The 11,700-nt window shown below is 34.7% G+C and overlaps 1 pseudogene; it reads right to left on the bottom strand.

Annotated features, from left to right (window-relative positions):
* Window positions 1-2,254: 2,254 nt before the first annotated feature.
* LOC100922996 lies at window positions 2,255-11,257 on the bottom strand (annotated as a pseudogene).
* Between the last annotated feature and the right edge of the window lie 443 nt (window positions 11,258-11,700).

The following is an 11,700-nucleotide window of genomic DNA, read 5'->3' as shown; positions in this document are numbered from 1 at the left end:
AAAATCACAGGACATATTATTTGGCAGATTAAAAAGTTCCTCAAAAGGACTGCTAACAGATGATTCATGGAATCAATATAGTGACTTAAAAAGAGGGAATGAGAAGACAGGTTTCCAAGCCTATTCCAAAACTTGAAATACTTTTAGATGGGAAAGTAGATATGAATTTCTGATGAGACCATTGAGAATAATTGTTAGTATTTATGTAGTGCTTTAAGTTTTATTAACCATTTTACAACTATCTTGTTATATTCTCATAGTAATTCTGGCAGGCCGATGTGATTGTTGTTCCCATTTACAGATAAAGAAACTGAGGCAAACAGTGGTTAAATGATAAACTCCATTTCTGATTTTGACAAATATCATCAAGAAGAAGGCAATACAAAGACAAGACATAAACCTGAGAAAGAGATTGAATTGAATTGCTTCTGGAGCAATCATTTTGAAAAACAAGCAATAACTGACTCCAAGGTAAAAAGTCTCTCATTTTGGAATCTGACCTAAGTAGCCTGGGTAAAAGGTTGGGCAGACTTGGCTGCAGAAAGGTGAAGACTGCAGATTTTTCTGCTTATTCCTCCCACCTACAATTTGGCTGCCTATCCTGTTCCCAACCTCCTTCTTGGGTACTGTAGCATATGCTACGTGATACCCCAGTTGCAACTCACTTGTCCTGGAGGTATCAGCTATTTGCTATATTAATTGTTTGCATGTTGTTGATATTAATAGAGAGGAAACAAATAACAAAAGCATAGCATAATGAATTAAGGGCAGACATCTGAGTTGGGAAGACTTGAGCTGAAGTCCTATCTTGTCTATAAGTTATATAAAACATTATTCAAGAGATTCTTATCTTAGTTTCTTTTACTTTTACAGAAAAATCTCTAAGTCCATAAATTACAGAGGAATAATCTGCACCCTCATCTACACAATAGCGATAAGTAGGAAATATGGAGGTGATTGAAGATGCAAGTTGGTGTAGTTAGTCTGTCTTGCCTTAATATAGGAAATAAGTTTTGAGCAGAGATCTGAAATAGGAGCATGTCATGACTATATTTGTAAACTGAGAGGCAAGATCAAGTTAGTTATATCAACATTTCATAAGTCAAAAATTTGACAGTTGGTTGAAAAATGTTTCCATATGTCAATATTCATTGAGAAGTTTATTCTGTGCAATATTTAATCTTTCAAAGGAAAAGGAAATGTATTTGGGAATTTGAAGACTCCACTTTTTTTCAGTAATTATTAACCTTACAACCTTTAAAGTCTTGGTTTTCTAATCTGTCCCACTTCCAAAACGAAATGGTTGGATATCTCTTTCAGATCTAATATTCAATTGTTCTATAATTGTCTATATATAATTTTCTTGAATTTTCAAATTCACAAAGAGGGCATTTAGAATTTTTTGTATGAATAGAAATTTAGAACATATATAGCAGAATCATTGAAAGTTATAAAGCCTTTTTACAAGAAATATAGTATCAGGACTACTTATTTATTGAATCTAAAGCTTAACAAATATATTGACAGGAAAGAGGAAAGAGAAAATTTTCAAAACTATTATTTAATCAATAATCATTTGTTTAAATTTTTATTTTTTTTAAATGAACAGAATCTACAACCTCTCCTCCCACCTTGATCCCACTGGAAAACAAAAAAAAAGAAAAACAATTCTTTGTAACAAATATAGCCAAGAAAAAATTAATAATTGGGCTGTATGCAATATATATATATATAATTTAATATCCTGAAATCAATCACCTGTTAAGTAGTAAATAGCATGCTTTCATCATCAATCCTCTGGAATCATAGATGGTCATTATACTGATGAGAGTTCTTATAGTTTTCAAAGTTATTTTGTCTTTAAGTGTTATTTATAAATCTAGTTCTCATCTTATTCATCAATTTATGTCTTCAAAATTATTAATTTTGAAATATTGATGTTATAGTAGAGATTGTTTTTCTTCTTGTTCTGCTTACTTCAGTTTGCATCAGTGCACACAAGTCTTTCCATATTTCTTTCAAATATGTTTGCTCACTTTTTAAAGCACAATACTTTTCTATCATATTCACGTACTCCAATTTATTCAGCCATTCCTCAGTTGCTGGAAATCCCCTTAGTTTACAATTCTTTTCATTTTTTTCCTATTACAAAAAGAGATGCCATTATTTTCTTTCTTTTTTGAAGGGAGTAGGATGGAGGAAAATAGGATTTTTTTCCTTTCATTTTTTTGAGGTATATGCCTAAAAGTGATACAGTATAGTTAAAGGGTATGCATGTGGTATTTAGTGATTTTTTTTTGTGCATATACAATTACAAATTGCTTTCCAGAATATTTATACTCCATCATCGGTCCACAAAAAGTGCATCAATCCTTTTTTTCTCATCGTGGCAAATTTGATGGATGTGATACTGAACCTCAGACTTATTTTTAATTTAAATTTCTCTAATTATCAGTCATTTGGAGCATATTTTTCATATAACTAGTCTATATTTCTACTCTGGAAAGCTTCCTATTCATATTATTGGATAATTTAATCTATTGGGAAATAGCTCATTATGAATTTGAATCAATTCCTTATATATCTTGGGAAAAGAGAATTTTATGAGAGAAACATGCTGCAAGGATGTTCTCCCCAATAATTATTTCCCTTTAATTTTAGAGTTATTGGATTTAATTGTGGGGAAAATATGTATGTAAAAGTATCCATTTTATCTTCTGGGTTCTTCTCCATCTTCTGTTTAGTTATGACTTTTTTCTTTCAAGAACCATTCCTTGTTTTTGTTTTAATCTTGTGGTCTTTTATGTCTAGTCCTCTATCCATGTGGAACTTTTCTTGGGATAAGATGTAAGGTGATGATCTGGTTAAAAATAGAGAGATTGATCAGTAGAACATATTAGGTACACAACATAAAAAAGCAAACAAATCTAGAAGGTCAAAAACACAAAATTCTATCAACAGGGATAAGAGCTTACTCAGTAACTGATTCAGTGATGCTGAGAAAATTGACAGGCAGTATGGAAGGAATTTGATTTAGATCATTTCATGTTAACTAAATATTATTATAACAATTTTTTTCTTTTTTTTTTTTTTTTTTTTTTTTTTTTTTTTTTTTTTTGCTGAGGCAATTGGGGTTAAATGAATTACCCAGGGTCACACAGCTAGAAGTGTTAAGTATCTGAGACCAGATTTGAACTCAGATCCTCCTGACTTCAAGGCTGGTGCTCTATCCATTGTGCCACCTAGCTGCCCCTCATAGCAAATTATAAGCGCAGCTCTAAGAATTATAACTGAGTTATAAAACAAAAAAGTACTGACTCTAAAGTCAGAGAACTTGAATTCAGGTCCTGCCTCTACACTGTGCAACTGTGAGCAAATCACTTAGGATCTCTGGTGCTCAGTTTACTCATCTCTCATCTTTTAAATAAGGAGATTGAAGGAGGTGATTTATGAGTTCCCTTAAAAGTCAAGTTCTCACATCTTGATCCTAGGTGCTAATATAGGTGGCTTCTAAAGGAGAGTAATGGACAATATTCATGAACCTTCATCTCTTGATAGAGGAATTTGGAGTGTTGAATTCCTAGGAATGCAATGCCATAATCTAGCTTTCAATCAAAGAAGAGATATTTTACTCATCAGTATAATAATTTATAGATTTTATCAATTTTACCTTACGCCATAAAGCATTCCTGGGAAGCATGCACTTTAGGATGAAAAATGGGAGAAGAATAAGAGAATTATCCACATGACATCTCCAAACTAGAGAAACAACAAAGGTCCTAATGCAATAAATTGAGGAAACATAAGACCTATCCTTTGATCCCTACTATTGTGAATGATTTGGATCAGGTGAGAATGGGCATTTTCTGTCTAAAGTCAGGGAGCCCTAAGTTCAAATCCAGCTTCTGACTTTGTAACTTTGAGCAAATCATTTAGTTTCTGCTTGCCTTAATTTATTTAAATGTAAAATGGGGGAAAATGCCACCCTATTTTAATAGTTGTTGTGAGAATAAAATAATATTTTCAAACCTTAAAGTACTATATAAATGCTATTGTTATACTCTACCAAATTTACAGAATTCTGGCTCTTTTGCCCTCTGAAATATTCTAAGTCTTTAAAGGAATAGAAGACTCAGAATATATTTTGGAGGACTATAGAGCTGGAACTGCAAAGAATCAGCAACACAGTATAATCTTTCAGGGGAAAAATGGATATTCAGTGAAATAGAGGACTTCCAAGAATTCATGATGAAAAGACCAGAGCAGAATAGAAAATTTGACTTTCAAATATAAAAGCAGCATATAAAGGTAAACAGGAAAAAGGAATCATAATGTATTTGGTAAGATTAAATTATTTATATTTCTATATGGGAAAATAATATTTATAACTCCTAAAGCTTTCTCATTATTAGGACACTATAGACAGTAAACAGAGTTATGAGTTGAATGTGATAGTATGATTATCTAAAAATATCAAATTAAAGGATGAGAAAAAGTGGGCACTGGTTTTCTCCCAGGCAAAGGGAGAGAAAAAATGGGATAAATTACCTGACATAAAAGAGGCCTGAAAGAGCTTTTACCTTGCAAGAGGAAATGGGAGAAGTAGGGAGGGGAGCACATGAACCTTACTTTCATCAGGAATTGGCTGAAAGAAGAAATAATATACATATTCAGATGAGTGTAAAAATCTATCTGACCATACAGGAAAACAGGAAGAGAAAGGGATAAGGGAAGGGAGGAGGGGAACTGATAGAAGTTTGTAGGAAAAGTCAGAAGAAAATTACTTTTAAGAATGTACAAGGTAAAAGGAGAGAGATAGAGTAGAATATACAGGGAAAATAGTATGGAGAAAAATATAGTTAATTATTACTATGAAAAATAAATTACATTGAGTTTCTATTATAAAGATTTCATTCTTAGACATACAGGAAGTCAAGCCAAATTTATAGAAATGAGAAGCATTCTTCAATTGAAAAACTACCAAAGGATACGAACAGGCAGTTTTCAAACAATGTAATCAAAGGTATCTATAGTCATGCAGCATTTTTAATGTTCTAAACCATTATTGAAGAGAAAAATGAAAATTAAAAGAACTCTAATTTACTATCTCACAGCTGTCACATTAGCTAATATGACAGGAAAGGAAAATGACTAATGTTAGAAAGGATGTGGGAAAATTAAGCACTAATGTGTATGTCTGCTGAAATTGTACATTTATTAACCATTCTGGAGAACAACGTAGAACTATGCCTAAAGGGACATAAAACCGTACATATCCTTTGACCAAAAAATACCTTTTCTCTTGTATCTCAAAGAGATACAAACAAAAAAAGGAAAGGAACCTATATATACAAAAATATTTATAGCAACTCTTTTAGTGGGGACAAAGAATTGGAAATTGAGGGGATATCCCATCCATCAATAGGAAACTGATCAAACAAGTTGTATATGATTGTGATAGAACGTTATTTGTGCTTTAAGAAATGAGCAGAATGCTCTCAGAAAAATATGTAAAGACTTACATGAACTTATGCAAAATGAAATAAGCAGAATTAGAACACTTTTCACAGTAACAATAACATTGTAAGATGATCTACTATGATTAACAACTATTTTTAGCAAAACAATAATACAAGACAATTTGTAAGACTTATGATGTCTACCTCCAGAGAAAAAAATGGTAGAGCCTTAATTAAGACCAAAGATACTGTTTTACTTTTCTTGGTTTTTTTTTTTTTTTGGTCTGTTTTCTTTCCTTGCATGACTTGGAAGGAAATATTTATTGCATGACTACACATGTAACGTCATGTCAAATTACTTGCCTTCTCAATGAGGGGCCAGTTTTTACATGAAATTGGGAAAAATAAAAAAAATTTTAAAAAGAAATTTCTTAAAAAAATGATGTTGAGGTGATCTGAAATAAATTTATTGAACTATCACTTGAGTGTGCTCTGAAACTCTCAATCAAAAATTCATTCAAAGTAGCAAAAATTTGTTGGGAGTTGTCAACTCCTCATCTACTAATCTCATTGGTGAAGTACAGATTGTGTACTAAAGTACAAACTATGGTCCATTTATGTTTTCTCTTTATATTTCCCATATCATATATCTCCCTTTGTGAATGTCACAGCAAAGCACTGAGAATGCTTGCTTAAGGCACTATCATGCTTAAAATATTTATCCTTGATAATTCTTGTTGACTCATTTCACTCATGTCTAATTATTCATGGCCCTATTTGATGTCTTCTTGGCAAAGATACTGAAGTAGTTTGTCATTTTCTTCTCCAGATCATTTTATAGATGAGAAACTGCGGCTAATAGGGTTAAGTGACTTGCCCAGGGTCATACGGCTAATAAGTTTTGGAAATTGTATTTTAACTTATGAAAATGAGTCTTCCTCTCTTCGAGTCCAAGGCCTTATTCCCCATTTCACTTAGCCATGCAATTATTAAAGCTAACACTGAATAAACACTTCTCAAAAAAGCCCAAGTTAAATTTAATCCTCACTAATGTACAGATATGTACCTTAACTATTGGTATAACAGACATAGAACTAGACACTGAGTCAGGAAGACCTGGGTTTATCTCCTGTCTCTGACATCCACTTGCTCTGTGATTTACAAGCAAGGCACTCTCTTCTCAGTTTCAGTTTCCCTCATGACTATTTGTTATACCTTTAGCATTTACTTCATAAGAATGTTGGGAGACTGTAAAGAGATAAAGGCTATATAACATGCTATATATACATATATACATTATTATTCAAATAATTTCTCAACATTAGCTAATTTTCTATAACTTGTTTTCTCTTATGCTTTTAGAACTTAGGCTGGTGCATGATTTTTTGGATAAAATTCTGTCCTGTTTAAACAAAACTTCACTAACGTTTTTCATTATATAAACCAGATAACTGGGAACTAAAGAGTATTTAGATACTGAAAAGATGTAAATACAAAGGTCAAGGTAATGAGAGGAGGTCTGGGGATGCTGAGTATAAATAATTGTAAACTATGAATAAAATACTCTTTTTAAATGTAAATGATTAAAGACAATGGAAATCTGGAGAAAAAAAAAAACTAGATTGTAGTTCTTTTTTCACATTAGTTCTTCAAGGGCAAATTGGTAAAATATTTTTAAATTCTCTATATTTTTTCCTCCAAAGAACTGATTCACTGATTTCCACCCAAATTGATACATATGTAGGAGGAGCCTTTTTCATGCTAAATTTAGCTGATACACACTGATTTCTATAAATTGCTACCTCCCTCATGTCCCAGCCCCAAATAGTGGTGATATTTACAAGCTATCATGTTGCCCCACTTGCAATCGTCATTATAACATTATTTAATGATATTTAAATATTGTTTTATTTAAAATACCTGGTTTCTCTTTAATCACAACTCAGATCAGTTTCTATGTTTCCATATAAAATTATTCAACCTTTCTTTCTTTGGTCATTAAAAGGTAAGTGCTTATATTTCATGTGTATTTGGCCTAGCTCTTTATCAAGCTAGATCTCAAATGTAGACACCTTCTCTGCCTTTTAATTCCATACTAATAGAGCCTTGTATTACATAATCATCACAGCTAACATATCGATAGTACTCTATTATATGCCAGGTATCATGATAATAATTTTCAAATACTATCTCATTTGAACCTCATAACAGGCCTAATAGGTATGTCTTATTATTATCCCCATTTTAAAGATGAGGAAACTAAAATCTGAAATTGTGAATATTAAGTTTAGGTTAATGGGGAAAAAGAAGTTTAGTTTTGAGTTTGAGTTTTATATACCACTATTTTGGAAGCTTATTTTTCAGTATCACATTAGTATAATTAATTTAAAACCCTTTGCTTCCAGAATTTTGAACTTTTTTTAGATTTTGAAATTAAACTCCATCTATTATATTTGCCACAGAGTGGTAAATTCACATTACCTACATTATAGGGTTATTTAAAATTTAAATATATATCTAGTGCTTTGAGGAAATCATTTAAAAATAATTTGAGAACATGAAGATAATGGGTTTACCTCTAATAACCTCAGAGTGCCCACGTTTTCTTTACAAAAGTATGCCAAACCAAAAGTTTCCTTATTGGTAAAATGAGTTGGAACAGTCTCTAAGGATCCTCATCTACAAAATTTTAATTGCATTTTGCACAGAACTGTATACACAATGCTTTATTACATGCCACTCACTGTAGCTCCTACCTTTTACACTGCCAGACTTTTAGAAGAGTGCATTCTAAAACCATAAAAATTAATCAGTGAGAGAATTAGAACTGGAAAAGACCTTAGACTTTAGTTCAACCTCTTCATTATGATGCTGCTAAGAGTTGCGGTGGATAGAGCCATAGACTTAGATTCAGAAAGACCCGAGATCAAATTCAGCATCAGAAACTGACTGGTAGTGACAATAATTTACTGTCTGACTCAGTTTCCCCATCTGTAAAATGAGGATAATAATAACAGGAACTTTTTCGCAAGGTTGTTATGCATATAGACCTCTGATTTGATATTTGTATTACCAACAAGAGAGTTAAAATCTAAAATGACTAACACTAACTTCAGATAAAATATAATTAAGATGTTTTTTGTTTCTTTTTTTTTTCTACCATTATCAGGAGAAGTATAAAAGCAGGACCTGATTTTAATTTCCCTCTGGAAGAAATCCCTCACTTTTGTCTAAAGCTTTTTTGTTGTTCATGTGTTGAAAACAGAGCCATCTCTATATGGGTTAGGATGCTTTAGAAAGACTGTGGGAAACTCTTTGAGTTTTGTCAATGGGATAGTCAAGCTGACTCCCAGGATCAGAAGGGAAACAAAGACACTAATTGTGCTTGCAAACAGAGGTACATAAAGCACAAAACTTGACTGGGAATAATATCCTACTGTGTTTTATGAGACCTCCATCATATTCTCTCAGCTCTGTTATATGATCACCAGCATACTGAATGAGTTAGAAATGGCATTTGGCTCCTGGTTTAGACCAATTACTTGCAAACTTAAAGAGACCATAGATAGACAGCTGATATATAGACCCACATAGACAATAAACAGAACTCATCCTTAGTTTGGGGAAAAGAGGGGTCTGTTAAAAGAGGAGAGTAAATAGTCAATGGGCAGACCTACAAGAATATCTAGACTAACAATCCTGCTTGATTCTCTAGTGTTTTCTGCAACCTCCATTGTATCCTTTTCTCTCTGTAGTCAAATGACCTCTAAACCCTGTAAATAGCACAAAGAGCTTTCTCCCCCTTCTCAGTGCAGACTATTATCCTTTCATCTTAAAAGGTCACTGGCTATCAGTTGAAGAAATATATCACTTAGCTTCGAGTGTCCTCTCTGTTTGAAGTAATCTCTCTGTTTGTTTTTCAAATGGTGGTCTGTTCCCAAACAAATTGAAAGTTAGGTAATCATTTTTTTTTTTCAGGCTCTAGACTGAAAATATTCTGATATGAGAAAAAGAGGCTAATGATACAGCCAGATTGAAATGTTTCCAATGCACATTATAAGGGTTCTATAGGGAGTTGAACCTATTAGAAAACCATGCTTAATATTATATAATAATGGTGTTTCCAGGGAAATGCATCAATTTAAGTAACATAATACCAAGAAAAAATATTTGGATGTTAGGAGAATGTGTATGTTCACAGTGGTCTTAGTTTGTAATTTTTTTTTTCAAATCTCATATATTACCACAAAAATCTTATATTTTGGAAGTAAACTATGGGAAAGGTATGTAGCTTTGACTTGGGAATGAGAAATTATCTATCTATCTATCTATCTATTTCTGCCTCTCCAGTGCCCTTACTGTAGCAAAGGCCCATTCATAGTGTCACAGTAGGCATAACCAGAGCCCCTGAGGTCTCCTCCACAATGGCAGCAGCCTGGGCAGCAGCAGCAGCAGCAGCAGCAGCAGCAGCAGCCTCTTCTTCTTTTATCATAAACATCAATCGAGCTATATCTTTGGAGAGCATCTGTTCCAGGTTTTCAAAGAGCTTGGGCTTCAAGTTCTGAAACTTAGAGAAATCATGACCCTGAAGCAGTTCTTGCATCTTTGGGATGCTTGGGAAATCTCCAGGAGAAACACGATATTCTCGTTCAATTTTCTGGTACACATTTTGCAAGTTATTGAGCAGCTCCTTTTTTTTGCTTTCCTTACCAAACATGGGCATCTCTTTCTTGAGGGTGCTGATGATATAGCCATGGACCATAGCCAGTCTGGCTCGCTTAATCAAATCATTCATTTTTCTAATCGTGGTATAATGGGGCAACTTCTGAATATCCTTAAAGAGATCCATAGCCTCTGCTTCAAAGAGCTTGCTGTTGTCATCATTCACAAAGGGCTTAGACCAGAAGGACCCTATATATACCCTCATCACTTCAGGGGCAGTAACAATCTTCCCCAGGGACCACATGAGAGCCCCATAGACCCTCATCAGCTGCTGAGTTCCTATTTGGTCAGCCTTGTTCAACACCACGCGTATTTTGTCTTCATAGTTCTTGAGAGACCGGATTGCTTCTGCGAGCTCATCCGAGATGTCCAGTTTATGAGCATCAAAGAGCATGATGATAAGGTCCACTCGTTCAGCAAACCACTGAAGGACCCCCGCAAAATCATAACCTCTGCTGACCCGTTGTTTCTCTCCAGCAAGGATTCCTGGGGTGTCAATGATGCTGATACTTTCCAGGACCTCGTTGGGGAGCTGGACACACACGAAACGGTTGAGGAAGGCATTGCCGAAGTTGGTGAGGTTGCGGAAGGGAAAGCGTCTGTCCACCACAGCCACATTGCCTGGCAACACGTTCTCAACCTCACCATGCATGAGGACAATGAAGCCATCCGTGGTGGGCTCGGGGCCAATGCGCATGCACGGGAATTCCTGCTCGAGGAGGTAACTGACAAAGGTGGTCTTGCCCGTGCTGTACTGGCCCATGAGCAGTACCATGGGCTTGCTATCAAAGTCGGCCTCCAAGAGCGAGGGAGAGTGGAACCTGTCAAAGTGATAGGCTTCCTCCAGCGGCAGCAGCTTGTCCAAATACAGTTGTCCCAATCTCTGGGCCACAGACATGAAGAGATAAGACTTCCTACGGTCTGATTCCTTGGTCGACTTGAACATGGTGGTGGTCGGCTGAGACCCAGGATGTACTGAAAATGGGACAGGGTTGGGGCCTGGGAAGGGGACAGCAAAAGTGAGGCTGGGGAGGTAGAGGAGGCTGTGGTGCTTGCTCTGGATCCTAGTGTTCTCCTACCCACGATGCGCATGCGCTAGCCCCACCCACGCCCCACCCTTACCTATTCCTCCTCACCTAAGTGTGAGAGATCTTTGTGTGAGTTTCCTGAAGCCATGTTTTTAACTTTTCTTTATCTCTTTGTTTTCCATGTCTCTGGGACCTAGCAGTGCTTTGTATATAGAAAGGATCTACTGAATTCTTCATTGATTGATCCATTAATTATTTAATTTTACAAATCTGATAAATGAGAAATCCAGCTCACTGGAACTCAAAAAAAAAGAAAAAAAAAAAGGGACTAATCAATAATACTCATTAAAAACATACTATGTGCCAAGCACTAAATAAGCCCTGAGCATACAAAGGAAAAAGAGAGATAGGAAGAGAGACGGGGAGTTACAGAGACAAACTAACAGAGAGAGATTGAAAGACTGACAGATATTGAAAGAGTTGCCATTCCT

This window comes from Sarcophilus harrisii, chromosome 4, assembly GCF_902635505.1.
Source record: "Sarcophilus harrisii chromosome 4, mSarHar1.11, whole genome shotgun sequence".
NCBI lineage: Eukaryota > Metazoa > Chordata > Mammalia > Dasyuromorphia > Dasyuridae > Sarcophilus > Sarcophilus harrisii.
This window is presented reverse-complemented; position numbering and strand designations above follow the sequence as displayed.